The sequence below is a fragment of the Scyliorhinus torazame genome, chromosome 1, assembly GCF_047496885.1.
Source record: "Scyliorhinus torazame isolate Kashiwa2021f chromosome 1, sScyTor2.1, whole genome shotgun sequence".
NCBI lineage: Eukaryota > Metazoa > Chordata > Chondrichthyes > Carcharhiniformes > Scyliorhinidae > Scyliorhinus > Scyliorhinus torazame.
In genome coordinates, this window is record NC_092707.1 from 149,137,045 (window position 1) to 149,155,269 (window position 18,225).

The 18,225-nt window shown below is 54.2% G+C and overlaps 1 pseudogene; it reads left to right on the forward strand.

Moving 5' to 3' along the window:
* The window catches only part of LOC140417605 (heat shock cognate 71 kDa protein-like), a 75,943-nt pseudogene that overhangs the window by 9,337 nt on the left and 48,381 nt on the right, over positions 1–18,225 (forward strand).

Consider the following 18,225-nt stretch of genomic DNA (forward strand, 5'->3'; position numbering starts at 1 on the left):
CCTTGCTCAGATACAGTTCGCTGGGCCAGACTGGCTTCTGCGAATTTGCCGAACTGTTCAATATTCTCAGGGTTATGTAACTAGAAGGTGATCACATACAATACACAAAGACACACGCTCACACACTCACATACACCATCACATGGATTTGCGTTCATATGCACAATCGCACACATGCATATACACAATCACATCACACCACATTCACTCACAACCACACACTTAACAGTTATCATCCACACAGACTTGGAAGCAGTTCCAAATCCATGCAGAATTATAAACAATTACGTACAAGCACCATGTGCAGAAACAGAGAGCAGGAAGTATGTACACAAATGCTAAACGTGCAACACCAAGTAGAGACATGTGACCCACATCTGCTCCTCCAGATAATCAGAAACAAATGTGCGACTGAAGATGTGCATTGGGATCCTCCTCAGGTCCTGACGTGCTGGGAATTGCCAAGGAAGTTTCAACTTCTGATGGATCACAGGAACAACCACGAATATCTCTGACTCGGAGTTAGAGTCGGAGACTTTGAACAGATCCGATGTATTTACCTGAATAATCACCCAGTAAATGTTAATCAGATTGAAAGATGGCCTAACTCCTGGGTAACTACGTAAGTGACTCCCCAGTCACTCACAGTGACCCACCCACTATCCCCCGATCCGACTTGACTACTCCCCAAGCCAACCACACTGCCAACCATCCGACTGCCCCACTACCCTGCCCACCACCATCCGACTACCCCACTACCCTGACCACCACCATCCGACTGCCCCAATAAACTGACCACCACCATCCGACTGCCCCACGACCCTGACCACCACCATCCGACTACCCCACTAACCTGACCACCACCATCCGACTACCCCACTACCCTGACCACCACCATCCGACTACCCCACTAACCTGACCACCACCATCCGACTACCCCACTACCCTGACCACCACCATCCGACTGCCCCAGTAAACTGACCACCACCATCCGACTGCCCCACTACCCTGACCACCACCATCCGACTGCCCCACTACCCTGACCACCACCATCCGACTGCCCCACTACCCTGACCACCACCATCCGACTACCCCACTAACCTGATCACCACCATCCGACTACCCCACTACCCTGACCACCACCATCCGACTGCCCCACGACCCTGACCACCACCATCCGACTGCCCCACTACCCTGACCACCACCATCCGACTGCCCCACTACCCTGACCACCACCATCCGACTGCACAACTAACCTGACCACCACCATCCGACTACCCCACTACCCTGACCACCAACATCCGACTGCCCCACTACCCTGACCACCACCATCCGACTACCCCACTAACCTGACCACCACCATCCGACTACCCCACTACCCTGACCACCACCATCCGACTACCCCACTACCCTGACCACCACCATCCGACTACCCCACTACCCTGACCACCACCATCCGACTACCCCACTACCCTGACCACCAACATCCGACTGCCCCACTACCCTGACCACCACCATCCGACTACCCCACTAACCTGACCACCACCATCCGACTACCCCACTACCCTGACCACCACCATCCGACTACCCCACTCCCCTGACCACCACCATCCGACTACCCCACTACCCTGACCACCACCATCCGACTACCCCACTACCCTGACCACCACCATCCGACTACCCCACTAACCTGACCACCACCATCCGACTACCCCACTAACCTGACCACCACCATCCGACTGCCCAACTAACCTGACCACCACCATCCGACTACCCCACTAACCTGACCACCACCATCCGACTACCCCACTAACCTGACCACCACCATCCGACTGCCCCAGTAAACTGACCACCACCATCCGAATACCCCACTAATCTGACCACCACCATCCGACTGCCCCACTAGCCTGACCACCACCATCCAACTACCCCACTACCCTGACCACCACCATCCGACTACCCCACTACCCTGACCACCACCATCCGACTACCCCACTAAACTGCCCGCCACCATCCGACTGCCCCACTAACCTGACCACCACCATCCGACTGCCCCACTACCCTGACCACCACCATCCGACTACCCCACTACCCTGACCACCACCATCCGACTACCCCACTACCCTGACCACCACCATCCGACTACCCCACTAAGCTGCCCGCCGCCATCCGACTACCCCACTAACCTGACCACCACCATCCGACTGCCCCACTAACCTTTTTTAAAAAAATATATTTTTATTCAAATTTTTTCCGGTCAAACAAAACAATACAAAGGTTTACCTTTTTACAACAATAAAACAATATATATAACAGTGACCGTTTTAACAAATAAATAAATAATATATAAACTAAATGGCAACTGCCATAACAAAAATAATAACTCTCCAGAGATAAAATCAAACAATCCAATATACATAACCTAGTACAAATATCTATACAAAAACACCCCTGAGGACCCGCCCGGGCCCCCCCCCCCTCCCCTCCCCCCTGGGTTGCTGCTGTTACCTTCCCATTTCCTTTATCGTTCTGCGAGGTAGTCAATGAACGGTTGCCACCGCCTGGTGAACCCTTGAGCCGAACCCCTTAGTGCGAACTTTATCCTTTCTAGTTTTATAAACCCTGCCATGTCATTTATCCAGGTCTCCACGCCCGGGGGTTTGGCTTCCTTCCACATAAGCAATATCCTTCGCCAGGCTACTAGGGACGCAAAGGCCAAGACATCAGCCTCTTTCGCCTCCTGCACTCCCGGCTCTTCTGCAACCCCAAATATAGCCAATCCCCAGCCTGGCTCGACCCGGACCCCCACCACCTTCGAAAGCACCTTTGCCACCCCCACCCAGAACCCCTGCAGTGCCGGGCATGACCAAAACATGTGGGTGTGGTTTGCTGGGCTTCTCGAGCATCTCCCACACCTATCCTCTACCCCGAAAAATTTACTGAGCCTTGCTCCGGTCATATGCGCCCTGTGCAAAACCTTGAACTGTATCAGGCTTAGCCTGGCGCACAAGGACGACGAGTTTACCCTACGTAGGGCATCAGCCCACCGCCCCTCCTCAATCTCTTCCCCAGCTCTTCTTCCCATTTCCCCTTCAGCTCATCCACCATGATCTCTCCCTCGTCCCTCATTTCCCTGTATATATCCGACACCCTACCATCCCCCACCCATGTCCCTGAGATCACTCTGTCTTGAATCTCCTGCGTCGGGAGCTGCGGGAATTCTCTCACCTGTTGCCTCGCAAATGCCCTCAGTTGCATGTACCGAAATGCATTCCCTTGGGGCAACCCATATTTTTCCGTCAGCGCTCTCAGACTCGCAAACGTCCTGTCTACGAACAGATCTCTCAGTTGCACAATCCCAGCTCTCTGCATGCTCCAAATCCCCCATCCATTCTCCCCGGGACAAACCTATGGTTATTTCTTATCGGGGACCGCACCGAGGCTCCCGTCCTTCCCCTATGTCGTCTCCACTGCCCCCAAATTTTTAGCGTTGCCACCACCACTGGACTTGTGGTGTATTTCTTCCGGGAGAACGGCAACAGCGCCGTCACCAGTGCTTGTAAGCTGGTTCCTTTGCAGGACGCCATCTCCAACCTCTTCCACGCCGCTCCCTCCCCTTCTCCCATCCACTTACACACCATTGAGATATTGGCGGCCCAATAGTATTCACTTAGGCTCGGTAGTGCCAGCCCCCCCCCCTATCCCTGCTACGCTGCAAGAACCCCCTCCTCACGCTCGGAGTCTTCCCAGCCCACACAAAACTCATGACACTTTTCTCAATTTTCTTGAAAAAAGCCTTTGTGACCATCACCGGAAGGCACTGAAGCACAAAAAGGAATCTCGGGAGGACTACCATTTTGACCGCCTGCACCCTACCCACCAGTGACAGGGGCACCATGTCCCATCTCTTAAAATCCTCCTCCATCTGTTCCACCAATCTTGTTAAATTAAGCCTATGTAAGGTTCCCCAACTCCTGGCTATCTGAATCCCTAAGTACCTGAAATCTCTTATTACCTTCCTCAGCGGTAAATCATCTATTCCCCTGCTCTGCTCCCTCGGATGCACCACAAACAACTCACTCTTCCCCATATTCAATTTGTACCCCGAGAATTCCCCAAACTCCCTGAGTGTCTGCATTATCTCAGGCATCCCCTCCACTGGGTCCGCAACATACAACAATAAATCATCTGCATACAAAGATACCCAGTGTTCTTCTCCTCCCCTGAGTACTCCCCTCCACTTCCTGGAGCCCCTCAGTGCTATGGCCAAGGGCTCAATCGCCAATGCAAACAGTAACGGAGACAGGGGACACCCCTGCCTCGTCCCTCTATGAAGACGGAAGTAGTCAGACCTCTGCCTGTTCGTGATCACACTCGCCACCGGGGCCCTGTACAGCAGCTGTACCCATCCAATGAACACTTCTCCAAAACCAAATCTCCTCAGCACCTCCCACAGATAATCCCACTCCACTCTGTCGAATGCTTTCTCGGCATCCATCGCCACCACTATCTCCGCCTCCCCCTCTGGTGGGGGCATCATCATTACCCCTTGCAACCTCCGTATGTTCGTGTTCAGCTGTCGCCCCTTAACGAACCCAGTTTGATCCTCGTGGACCACCCCCGGGACACAGTCCTCTATCCTCGTCGCCATCACCTTGGCCAGGAGCTTAGCATCTACATTTAAAAGGGAAATGGGCCTGTAGGACCCACACTGCAGCGGGTCTTTATCCTTCTTCAAAAGGAGCGATATCGTCGCCCCCGACATAGTCGGGGGCAACTGCCCCCTTTCCCTGGCCTCATTAAAGGTTCTCGTCAAAAGCGGGGCCAGTAGGTCCATTTATTTCCTATAAAATTCCACCAGGAATCCGTCTGGTCCCGGGGCCTTCTCCACTTGCATGCTCCCAATCCCTTTTACCACCTCCTCCATCTCAATCTGTGCTCCTAGTCCCACCCTCTCCTGCTCCTCCACCTTCGGGAATTCCAGCTGATCCAGGAAACACCTCATTCCCTCCTTCCCTTCCGGGGGCTGAGCCTTATATAACCTCTCATAGAATGCCTTGAACACCCCGTTCACTCTCTCCGCTCCCCGTTCCATCTCTCCCTCCTCATCTCTCACCCCACCTATCTCCCTCGCTGCTCCCCTCTTCCTCAATTGGTGGGCCAGTAGCCGACTCGCCTTCTCTCCATACTCATATTGTACACCCTGTGCCCTCCTCCACTGTGCCTCTGCCTTACCCGTGGTCAGCAGGTCAAACTCCACATGTAACCTTTTTCTTTCCCTGTACAGTCCCTCCTCTGGTGCCTCTGCATATTGCCTGTCCACCCTCAAAAGTTCTTTCAACAATCGCTCCCTTTCTTTACCCTCTTGCTTCCCTTTATGTGCCCTTATGGATATCAGTTCCCCTCTGACCACCGCCTTCAATGCCTCCCAGACCACTCCCACCTGAACCTCCCCATTGTCATTAAGCTCCAAGTACCTTTCAATACACCCCCTCACCCTTAAACATACCCCCTCATCCGCCAATAAGCCCATATCCATTCTCCAGAGTGGGTGCTGTTCTTTTTCCTCTCCTACCTCCAGGTCTACCCAATATGGAGCGTGGTCCGAAATGGCTATGGCCGTATATTCCGTCCCTGTCACCTTATGAATCAGTGCCCTTCCCAAGACAAAAAAGTCTATCCGTGAGTATACTTTGTGAACATGGGAGAAAAATGAAAACTCCTTACTCCTAGGCCTACTAAATCTCCAGGGGTCTACCCCTCCCATCTGCTCCATGAAGTCCTTGAGCACCCTGGCCGCTGCCGGCCTCCTCCCGGTCCTGGACCTCGACCGGCCCAGCCCTAGATCAAGCACCGTATTGAAGTCTCCCCCCATTACCAACTTTCCCGCCTCCAGGTCCGGGATACGTCCCAACATACGCCTCATAAAATTTGCATCATCCCAGTTCGGGGCGTATACGTTCACAAGAAACACCGCCTCCCCTTGCAATCTGCCACTCACCATCACATATCTACCCCCACTGTCCGCCACTATGGTCTTTGCTTCAAACAGTACCCATTTCCCCACTAAGATAGCCACCCCCCTATTCTTCGCATCTAAACCCGAATGAAACACCTGTCCCACCCATCCTTTATGTAGTCTGACCTGGTCTATCAGTTTCAGATGCGTCTCCTGCAACATAACCACATCTGCCTTTAATTTCTTTAGGTGTGCGAGTACCCGTGCCCTTTTAATCGGCCCATTCAGCCCTCTCACGTTCCATGAGATGGGGGGCTCTTTACCCCCCCCCCCCTTGTCGATTAGCCATCCCCTTTTTTTTTTAAGAATATTTTATTGAAAATTTTTGGTCAACCATCACAGTACATTGTGTATCCTTTACACAATAATATAACAGTATAAATAACAATGACCTGTTTTATAAACAAAGAATAAATAATATATAACAAAAACTAAAACTAAAACTAAATGGCAACTGCCTTGTCTCAGATAAACACTCTCCAAAAATATGGTTTAACAATCCAATATACAATTATTTATAGCAACGACCTATACATATTATACATATATATTAATAACCCTGAGACTCCTTCTGGTTCCTCCCCCCCCCTCCCCCCTGGGCTGCTGCTGTTGCCTTCTTCTTTTCCATTCCCTCTATCTTTCTGGAGAGGTATTCGACGAACGGTTGCCACCGCCTGGTGAACCCTTGAGCCGATCCCCTTAGGACGAACTTAATCCGTTCCAGCTTTATAAACCCTGCCATGTCATTTATCCAGGTCTCCACCCCCGGGGGCTTGGCTTCCTTCCACATCAACAGTATCCTGCGCCGGGCTACTAGGGACGCAAAGGCCAAAACATCGGCCTCTCTCGCCTCCTGCACTCCCGGCTCTTGTGCAACCCCAAATATAGCCAACCCCCAGCTTGGTTCGACCTGGACCCCCACTACTTTCGAAAGCACCTTTGTCACCCCCACCCAGAACCCCTGTAGTGCCGGACATGACCAGAACATGTGGGTGTGATTCGCTGGGCTTCTCGAGCATCTCGCACACCTATCCTCTACCCCAATAAATTTACTGAGCCGTGCTCCAGTCATATGCGCCCTGTGTAACACCTTAAATTGAATCAGGCTTAGCCTGGCACACGAGGACGATGAGTTTACCCTACTTAGGGCATCCGCCCACAGCCCCTCCTCAATCTCCTCCCCCAGCTCTTCTTCCCATTTCCCTTTCAGCTCATCTACCATAATCTCCCCCTCGTCCCTCATTTCCCTATATATACCTGACACCTTACCGTCCCCCACCCATGTCTTTGAGATGACTCTGTCCTGCACCTCATGCGACGGGAGCTGCGGGAATTCCCTCACCTGCTGCCTCGCAAAAGCCCTCAGTTGCATATACCGGAATGCATTCCCTTGGGGCAACCCACATTTCTCGGTCAGCGCTCCCAGACTTGCGAACTTCCCATCCACAAACAGATCTTTCAGTTGCGTTACTCCTGCTCTTTGCCATATTCCAAATCCCCCATCCATTCTCCCCGGGGCAAACCTATGGTTGTTTCTTATCGGGGACCCCACCAAGGCTCCCGTCTTTCCCCTATGCCGTCTCCACTGTCCCCAAATTTTCAAAGTCGCCACCACCACCGGGCTTGTGGTGTATTTCTTCGGTGAGAACGGCAATGGGGCCGTCACCATAGCTTGTAGGCTAGTCCCCCTACAGGACGCCCTCTCCAATCTCTTCCACGCCGCTCCCTCCTCTTCCCCCATCCACTTACTCACCATTGAGATATTGGCGGCCCAGTAGTACTCACTTAGGCTCGGTAGTGCCAGCCCCCCCCTATCCCTACTACACTGTAAGAATCCCTTCCTCACTCTCGGGGTCTTCCCGGCCCACACAAAACTCATGATACTTTTTCGATCCTTTTGAAAAAAGCCTTCGTGATCACCACCGGGACGCACTGAAACACAAAAAGGAATCTCGGGAGGACTACCATTTTAACTGCCTGCACCCTCCCTGCCAGTGATAGGGATACCATGTCCCATCTCTTGAAGTCCTCCTCCATTTGTTCCACCAATCGCGTTAAATTTAACCTATGCAATGTACCCCAATTCTTGGCTATCTGGATCCCCAAGTAACGAAAGTCCCTTGTTACCTTCCTCAGCGGAAAGTCCTCTATTTCTCTGCTCTGCTCCCCTGGATGCACCACAAACAACTCACTTTTCCCCATGTTCAGTTTATATCCTGAGAATTCTCCAAACTCCCGAAGTGTCCGCATTATCTCTGGCATCCCCTCCGCCGGGTCCGCTACATATAACAACAAATCATCCGCATACAGAGATACCCGGTGTTCTTCTCCTCCTCTAAGTACTCCCCTCCACTTCTTGGCACCCCTCAATGCTATTGCCAGGGGCTCAATCGCCAGTGCAAACAGTAATGGGGACAGAGGGCATCCCTGCCTTGTCCCTCTATGGAGCCGAAAGTATGCAGATCCCCGTCCATTCGTGACCACACTCGCCACTGGGGCCCTATACAACAGCTGCACCCATCCAACATACTCATCTCCAAAACCAAATCTCCTCAGCACCTCCCACAAATAATCCCACTCCACTCTATCAAATGCTTTCTCGGCATCCATCGCCACCACTATCTCCGCTTCCCCCTCTGGTGGGGGCATCATCATTACCCCTAGCAGCCTCCGTATATTCGTATTCAGCTGTCTCCCCGTCACAAACCCAGTTTGGTCCTCATGGACCACCCTCGGGACACAATCCTCTATCCTCATTGCCATTACCTTGGCCAGAATCTTAGCGTCTACATTTAGGAGGGAAATAGGTCTATAGGACCCGCATTGCAGCGGGTCCTTTTCCTTCTTTAGGAGAAGCGATATCGTTGCCTCAGACATAGTCGGGGGCAGCTGTCCCCTTTCCTTTGCCTCATTAAAGGTCCTCATCAGTAGCGGGGCGAGCAAGTCCACATATTTCCTGTAAAATTCAACTGGGAATCCATCTGGTCCCGGAGCCTTCCCCGCCTGCATGCTCCTAATTCCTTTCATTACTTCCTCTATTTCAATTTGTGCTCCCAGTCCCACCCTTTCCTGCTCCTCCACCTTGGGAAATTCCAGCCGGTCCAGAAAGCCCATCATTCTCTCCCTCCCATCCGGGGGTTGAGCTTCGTATAATTTTTTTATAAAATGCCTTGAACACTCCATTCACTCTCTCCGCTCCCCGCTCCATCTCTCCTTCCTCATCCCTCACTCCCCCTATTTCCCTCGCTGCTCCCCTTTTCCTCAATTGGTGGGCCAGCAACCTGCTCGCCTTCTCCCCATATTCGTGCTGTACACCCTGTGCCTTCCTCCACTGTGCCTCTGCAGTACCCGTTGTCAGCAAGTCAAATTCTACGTGTAGCCTTTGCCTTTCCCTGTACGGTCCCTCCTCCGGTGCCTCCGCATATTGCCTGTCCACCCTCAGAAGTTCTTGCAGCAACCGCTCCCGTTCCCTACTCTCCTGCTTTCCTTTATGTGCCCTTATTGATATCAGCTCACCTCTAACCACTGCCTTCAGCGCATCCCAGACCACTCCCACCTGGACCTCCCCATTGTCATTGAGTTCCAAGTACTTTTCAATGCACCCCCTCACCCTTAGACACACCCCCTCAACTGCCATTAGTCCCATGTCCATTCTCCAGGGTGGGTGCCCTTCTGTTTCCTCCCCTATCTCTAAGTCCACCCAATGTGGAGCGTGATCCGAAATGGCTATAGCCATATACTCCGTTCCCCTCACCTTCGGGATCAACGCCCTTCCCAAAATAAAAAAGTCTATTCGCGAATAGACTTTGTGGACATAGGAGAAAAACGAAAACTCCTTACTCCTAGGTCTGCTAAATCTCCACGGGTCTACTCCTCCCATCTGCTCCATAAAATCTTTAAGCACCTTGGCTGCTGCCGGCCTCCTTCCAGTCCTGGACCTCGACCTGTCCAGCCCTGGTTCCAACACCGTATTGAAATCTCCCCCCATTACCAACTTTCCCACCTCTAGGTCCGGGATGCGTCCTAGCATACGCCTCATAAAATTGGCATCATCCCAGTTCGGGGCATATACGTTTACCAAAACCACCGTCTCCCCCTGTAGTTTGCCACTCACCATCACGTATCTGCCCCCGCTATCCGCCACTATAGTCTTTGCCTCAAACATTACCCGCTTCCCCACTAATATAGCCACCCCCCTGTTTTTCGCATCTAGCCCCGAATGGAACACCTGCCCCACCCAACCTTTGCGTAGTCTCACCTGGTCTATCAGTTTCAAGTGCGTTTCCTGTAACATAACCACGTCTGCCTTAAGTTTCTTAAGGTGTGCGAGTACCCGTGCCCTCTTTATCGGCCCGTTCAGCCTTCTCACGTTCCACGTGATCAGCCGGGTTGGGGGGCTTTTTACCCCCCCCCTTGTCGATTAGCCATCCCCTTTTTCCAGCTCCTCACCCGGTTCCCACGCAGCTGTGTCCCCCCCAGGCGGTGCCCCCCCGCCCATCCCACCCCATACCAGCTCCCCCCTCTCCCCAGCAGCAGCAGCCCAATAATTCCCCCCTCCCACCCCCCCCCCCCCCCCCCCCGCTAGATCCCCCACTAGCGTAGTTACACCCCCCATGTTGCTCCCAGAAGTCAGCAAACTCTGGCCGACCTCGGCTTCCCCCCGTGACCTCGGCTTGCACCGTGCGATGCCCCCTCCTTCCTGCTTCCTTATTCCCGCCATGATTATCATAGCGCGGGAACCGAGCCCGGGCTTCCCCCTTGGCCCCGCCCCCAATGGCCAACGCCCCATCTCTTCCACCTCCTTTCCTCCCCCCACCACCTCCTGTGGAAGAGAGAAAAGTTACCACATCGCAGGATTAATAACATAAAACTCCTCTTTCCCCCCTTCTTCGCCCCCCATACTCGCCCCACCACTTTGTTTCAAATGTTCTTTTTTTTAATAACCCGCTCATTCCAATTTTTCTTCCACGATAAAAGTCCACGCCTCATCCGCCGTCTCAAAGTAGTGGTGCCTCCCTTGATATGTGACCCACAGTCTTGCCGGTTGCAGCATTCCGAATTTTATCTTCTTTTTGTGAAGCACCGCCTTGGCCCGATTAAAGCTCGCCCTCCTTCTCGCCACCTCCGCACTCTAGTCTTGGTATACGCGGATCACCGCGTTCTCCCACTTACTGCTCCGAGTTTTCTTTGCCCATCTAAGGACCATCTCTCTGTCCTTAAAACGGAGGAATCTCACCACTATGGCTCTCGGAATTTCTCCTGCTCTCGGTCCTCGCGCCATCACTCGGTGTGCTCCCTCCACCTCCAGCGGACCCGCCGGGGCCTCCGCTCCCATTAACGAGTGCAGCATCGTGCTCACATATGCCCCGACGTCCGCTCCCTCCGCACCTTCAGGAAGGCCAAGAATCCTTAGGTTGTTCCTCCTCGCGTTGTTCTCCAGCGCCTCCAGCCTTTCCACACATCGTTTATGGTGTGCCTCGTGCATCTCCGTCTTCACCACCAGGCCCTGTATGCCGTCCTCATTCTCGGCAGCCTTTGCCTTCACGACCCGAAGCTCCCGCTCCTGGGTCTTTTGCTCCTCCTTTAGCCCTTCGATCGCCTGTAATATCGGGGCCAACAGCTCCTTCTTCATTTCCTTTTTGAGTTCTTCCACGCAGCGTTTCAAAAACTCGTGATGTTCAGGGCCCCATATTAAACTGCCACCTTCCGACGCCATCTTGGTTTTTGCTTGCCTTCCTTGCCGCTGCTCTAAAGGATCCACCGCAATCCGGCCACCTTCCTCTCCTTTTTCCATCCGTATCCAGGGGGGATTCCCTTCTGGTTCACCGCACAGTGTTTTTAGCCGTCAAAATTGCCATTGGGGCTCTTATTAAGAGCCCAAAAGTCCGTTACACCGGGAGCTGCCGAAACGTGCGACTCAGCTGGTCATCGCCGCACCCGGAAGTCCGCCATCCCCTTTTTTAACCCAGCTCCTCACCCGGTTCCCACGTACCCCTATATTCCCCCGACGGTGCCCTCCCGCATCGACCACCCCATCCCATAACAGCTCCCCCTTCTCCTTAGCAGCAGCAACCCAGTTAACCACCCCCCTCCGCTAGATCCCCCTCTAGCGTAGTTGCACCCCCATGTTGCTCCCAGAAGTCAGCGAACGCTGGCTGACCTCGGCTTCCCCCCTTGTCCTCGGCTCCCACTGTGCGAGGCCCCCTCCTTCCTGCGTCCCTGTTCCCGCCATAATTACCATAGCGCGGGAACAAAGCCCGTGTTTCCCACTCGGCCCCGCCCCTAATGGCCGGCGCCCACAGTTCCTCATGCCCCCCCCCCCCCGCAACATGGGGAAGAGAGAAAAGTTACAGGATCACAAAATTAACAAATTGAAAAATCATCTCCCCCCCCCCTCCCCCCCGTCCCCTGTAATCACACCACCAATTTGTCCCAAAAGCTCTTTCTCTCGCCAGACTATTGCAGCTTCTCGTCCACAATGACTGTCCACGCCTCTTCTGCCGTCTCAAAGTAGTGGTGCTTCCCTTGGTGTGTGACCCACAATCTCGCCGGTTGCAACATTCCAAACTGGACCTTCTTTTTGTGAAGCACCGCCTTAGCCCGATTGAAACTTGCCCTCCTTCTCGCCACCTCCGCACTCCAATGTTGGTATACGCGGATCACCGCGTTCTCCCACCTACAGCTCCGAGTTTTCTTCGCCCATCTGAGAACCGTCTCTCTGTCATTATAGCGGAGAAACCTCACCACTCTAGCTCAAGGTATTTCTCCTGCCTTTGGTCTTCGCGCCAGAACTCGATAAGCTCCCTCCACCTCCAAAGGGCCCGTCGGGGCCTCCGATCCCATTAGCGAGTGAAGCATCGTGCTCACATATGTCCCGACGTCTGCCCCTTCTGCGCCTTCGGGAAGACCCAGGACTCTTAAATTCTTCCTCCTTGAGTTATTCTCCAGCGCTTCCAACCTCTCCACACACCTTTTGTGCTGTGCCTCGTGCGTTTCTGCCTTCACCACCAGGCTCTGTATTTCATCTTCGTTTTCAGCAGTCTTTGCCTTCACGACCCGAAGCTCCAGCTCTTGTGTCCTCTGCTCCTCTTTTAGTCCTTCAATCGCCTGCAATATCGGGGCCAACAGCTCCTTCTTCAACTCCTTCTTCAGCTCTTCCACACAGCGCCGCAGGAACTCTTGCTGCTCCGGGCCCCATAGCAAACAGCCACCTTCCGACGCCATCTTGCTTTGAGCTTCCCTTCCTTGCCGCTGCTCCAGAGGATCCTCCCTCCGCAATCCGGCCTATCCTCTCACTAACCTAACCACCAACATCCGTATACCCCACTAACTTGCCCACCACCATCCGAATACCCCACTAACCTGCCCACCACCATCCGACTACCCCACTAACCTGACCACCACCATCCGACTGCCCCACCAACCTGACCACAACCATCCGACTACCCCACTAACCTGACCACCACCATCCGAGCAACCCACTAACCTGGCCACCACCATCCGACTACCCCACTAAACTGATCACCACCATCCGAGTACCCCACTAACCTGGCCACCACCATCCGGCTACCCCACTAAACTGACCACCACCATCCGACTTCCCCGCTACCCTGACCACCACCATCGGACTACCCCACTAACCTGACCACCACCATCCGACTACCCCACAAACCTGACCACCACCATCTGACTACCCCACTAACCTGACCACCACCAACCGACTGCCCCACTAACCTGACCACCACCATCCGACTACCCCACTAACCTGACCACCACCATCTGACCCTCTAATCTGAACATCACCATCCGACTAAACCACTAACCTGACCACCACCATCCGACTAACCCACTAACCTGACCACCACCATCTGACCATCCCACTAATCTGACCACCACCATCTGACCATCCCGCTAATCTGACCATCACCTTCCGACTACCCCACTAACTAGACCACCACCATCCGTCTACCCCACTAACCTGACCACCACCATCCGACTACCCCACTAACCTGACCACCACCATCCGACTACCCCACTAACCTGACCACCACCATCCTACTTCCCCACTAACCTGACCACCGCCATCCGACTACCCCACTAACCTGACCACCACCATCCGAATACCCCACTAACCTGACCACCACCATCCGAATACCCCACTAATCTGAACACTACCATCCGGCTACCCCACTAACCTGACCACCACCATCCGACTGCCCACTCACCTGACAACCACCAGCTGACCATCCCACTAATCTGACAACCACCATCCGATTAACCCACTAATCTGTACACCACCAACCGACTACCCCAATAACCTGACCGCGACCATCCGACTAACTCATAACCTGACCACCACCATACGACTGCCCCACTAACTTGACCACCACCATCCGAGCATCCCACTAACCTGGCTACCGCCATCCGAATACCCCTCTAACCTGACCACCACCATCCGACTAACCCACTAACCTGACCACCACCATCCGACTCCCCCACTAACCTGACCACCACCATCCGACTGCCCCACTACCCTGACCACCAGGATCCGAGTACCCCACTAACCTGACCACCACCATCCGTATACCCCACTAACCTGACCACCACCATCCGACTGCCCCACGAACCTGACCACCAGCATCCGACTACCCCACTAACCTGACCACCACCATCCGAATACCCCACTACCCTGAACACCACCATCCGACTGCCCCACTAACCTGACCACCACCATCCGAATATCCCACTACCCTGACCACAGCCACCAACTACCCCACTAACCTGCCCACCACCATCCGACTGCCCCACTAACCTGACCACCACCATCCGAATACCCCACTAACCTGCCCACCAGCCCCCGACTACCCCACTAACCTGCCCACCACCATCCGAAATACCCCACTAACCTGCCCACCACCATCCGTCTACCCCACTAACCTGACCACCACCATCCGACTGCCCCACTACCCTGACCACCAGGAACCGAATACCCCACTAACCTGACCACCACCATCCGAATACCCCACTAACCTGACCGCTACCATCCGACTACCCCACTAACCTGACGCCACCATCCGTCTACCCCACTAACCTGACCACCACCATCCGACTGCTCCACCAACCTGACCACAACCATCCGACTACCCCACTAAACTGACCACCACCATCCGACTTCCCCACTACCCTGACCACCACCATCGGACTACCCCACTAACCTGACCACCAACATCCGACTACCCCACAAACCTGACCACCACCATCTGACCCTCTAATCTGAACATCACTATCCGACTAACCCACTAACCTGACCACCAGCTTCCGACTAACCCACTAACCTGACCACCACCATCCGACTAACCCACTAACCTGACCACCAGCATCCGACTAACCCACTAACCTGACCACCACCATCCGACTGCCCCACTAACTGACCACCAACATCCGACTGCCCCACTAACCTACCCACCACCATCCGACTACCCCACTAACTAACCACCAACATTCGACTGCCGCACTAAACTGACCACCACCATCTGACCATCCCACTAATCTGACCACCACCATCTGACCATCCCGCTAATCTGACCATCACCTTCCGACTACCCCACTAACTAGACCACCACCATCCGTCTACCCCACTAACCTGACCACCACCATCTGACCATCCCGCTAATCTGACCATCACCATCCGACTACCCAACTAACTAGACCACCACCATCTGTCTACCCCACTAACCTGACCACCACCATCCGACTACCCCACTAACCTGACCACCACCATCCGACTACCCCACTAACCTGACCACCACCATCCTACTGCCCCACTAACCTGACCACCGCCATCCGACTACCCCACTAACCTGACCACCACCATCCGAATTACCCACTAACCTGACCACCACCATCCGAATACCCCACTAATCTGAACACTACCATCCGGCTACCCCACTAACCTGACCACCACTATCCGACTGCACACTCACCTGACCACCACCATCCGACTACCCCACTAACCTGACCACCACCATCCTACTGCCCCACTAACCTGACCACCGCCATCCGACTACCCCACTAACCTGACCACCACCATCCGAATACCCCACTAACCTGACCACCACCATCCGAATACCCCACTAATCTGAACACTACCATCCGGCTACCCCACTAACCTGACCACCACCATCCGACTGCACACTCACCTGACCACCACCAGCTGACCATCCGACTAATCTGACCACCACCATCCGATTAACCCACTAACCTGACCACGACCATCCGACTAACTCATAACCTGACCACCACCATACGACTGCCCCACTAACTTGACCACCACCATCCGAGCACCCCACTAACCTGACCACCACCATCCGACTACCCCACTAACCTGACCACCACCATCCGACTACCCCACTAACCTGACCACCACCATCTGAATACCCCACTAACCTGACCACCACCATCCGACTACCCAACTAACCTGACCACCACCATACAACTGCCCCACTAACTTGACCACCACCATCCGAGCACCCCACTAACCTGACTACCACCATCTGAATACCCCACTAACCTGACCACCACCATCCTACTGCCCCACTAACCTGACCACCGCCATCCGACTACCCCACTAACCTGACCACCACCATCCGAATACCCCACTAACCTGACCACCACCATCCGAATACCCCACTAATCTGAACACTACCATCCGGCTACCCCACTAACCTGACCACCACCATCCGACTGCACACTCACCTGACCACCACCAGCTGACCATCCGACTAATCTGACCACCACCATCCGATTAACCCACTAATCTGCACACCACCATCCGACTACCCCACTAACCTGACCACGACCATCCGACTAACTCATAACCTGACCACCACCATACGACTGCCCCACTAACTTGACCACCACCATCCGAGCACCCCACTAACCTGACCACCACCATCCGACTACCCCACTAACCTGACCACCACCATCCGACTACCCCACTAACCTGACCACCACCATCTGAATACCCCACTAACCTGACCACCACCATCCGACTACCCAACTAACCTGACCACCACCATACGACTGCCCCACTAACTTGACCACCACCATCCGAGCACCCCACTAACCTGACTACCACCATCTGAATACCCCACTAAGCTGACCACCACCATCCGACTACCCCACTAACCTGTCCACCACCATCCGACTACCCCACTACCCTGACCACCACCATCTGACCATCACATTAATCTGACCACCACCATCTGACCATCCCACTAATCTGACAATCACCATCCGACTACCCCACTATCCTGACCACCACCATCCGACTACCCCACTAACCTGACCACCACCATCCGACTACGCCACTAACCTGACCACCACCATCCGACTACCCCACTAACCTAACCACCGCCATCCGACTACCCCACTATCCTGACCACCACCATCCGACTACCCCACTAACCTGACCACCACCATCCGACTACGCCACTAACCTGACCACCACCATCCGACTACCCCACTAACCTGACCACCACCATCCGACTGCCCCACTAACCTGACCACCACCATCCGACTCCCCCACAAACCTGACCACCACCATCCGACTACCCCACTAACCTGACCACCACCACCGAGTACCCCACTAACCTGACCACCACTATCCGAATACCCCACTACACTGACCACCACCATCCGACTGCCCCACTAACCTGACCACCACCATCCGAGTACCCTACTAACCTGCCCGCCACCATCTGACCAGCCCACGGATCTGACCACCACCAGCCAAATACCCCACAAACCTGACCACCACCATCCGAATACCCCACCAACCTGACCACCACCATCCGACTGCCCCACTACCCTGACTACCACGATCCGAGTACCCCACTAACCTGACCACCACCATCCGAATACCCCACTAACCTGACCACCACCATCCGAATACCCCACTAATCTGAACACTACCATCCGGCTACCCCACTAACCTGACCACCACCATCCGACTGCACACTCACCTGACCACCACCATCCGACTACCCCACTAACCTGACCACCACCATCCTACTGCCCCACTAACCTGACCACCGCCATCCGACTACCCCACTAACCTGACCACCACCATCCGAATACCCCACTAACCTGACCACCACCATCCGAATACCCCACTAATCTGAACACTACCATCCGGCTACCCCACT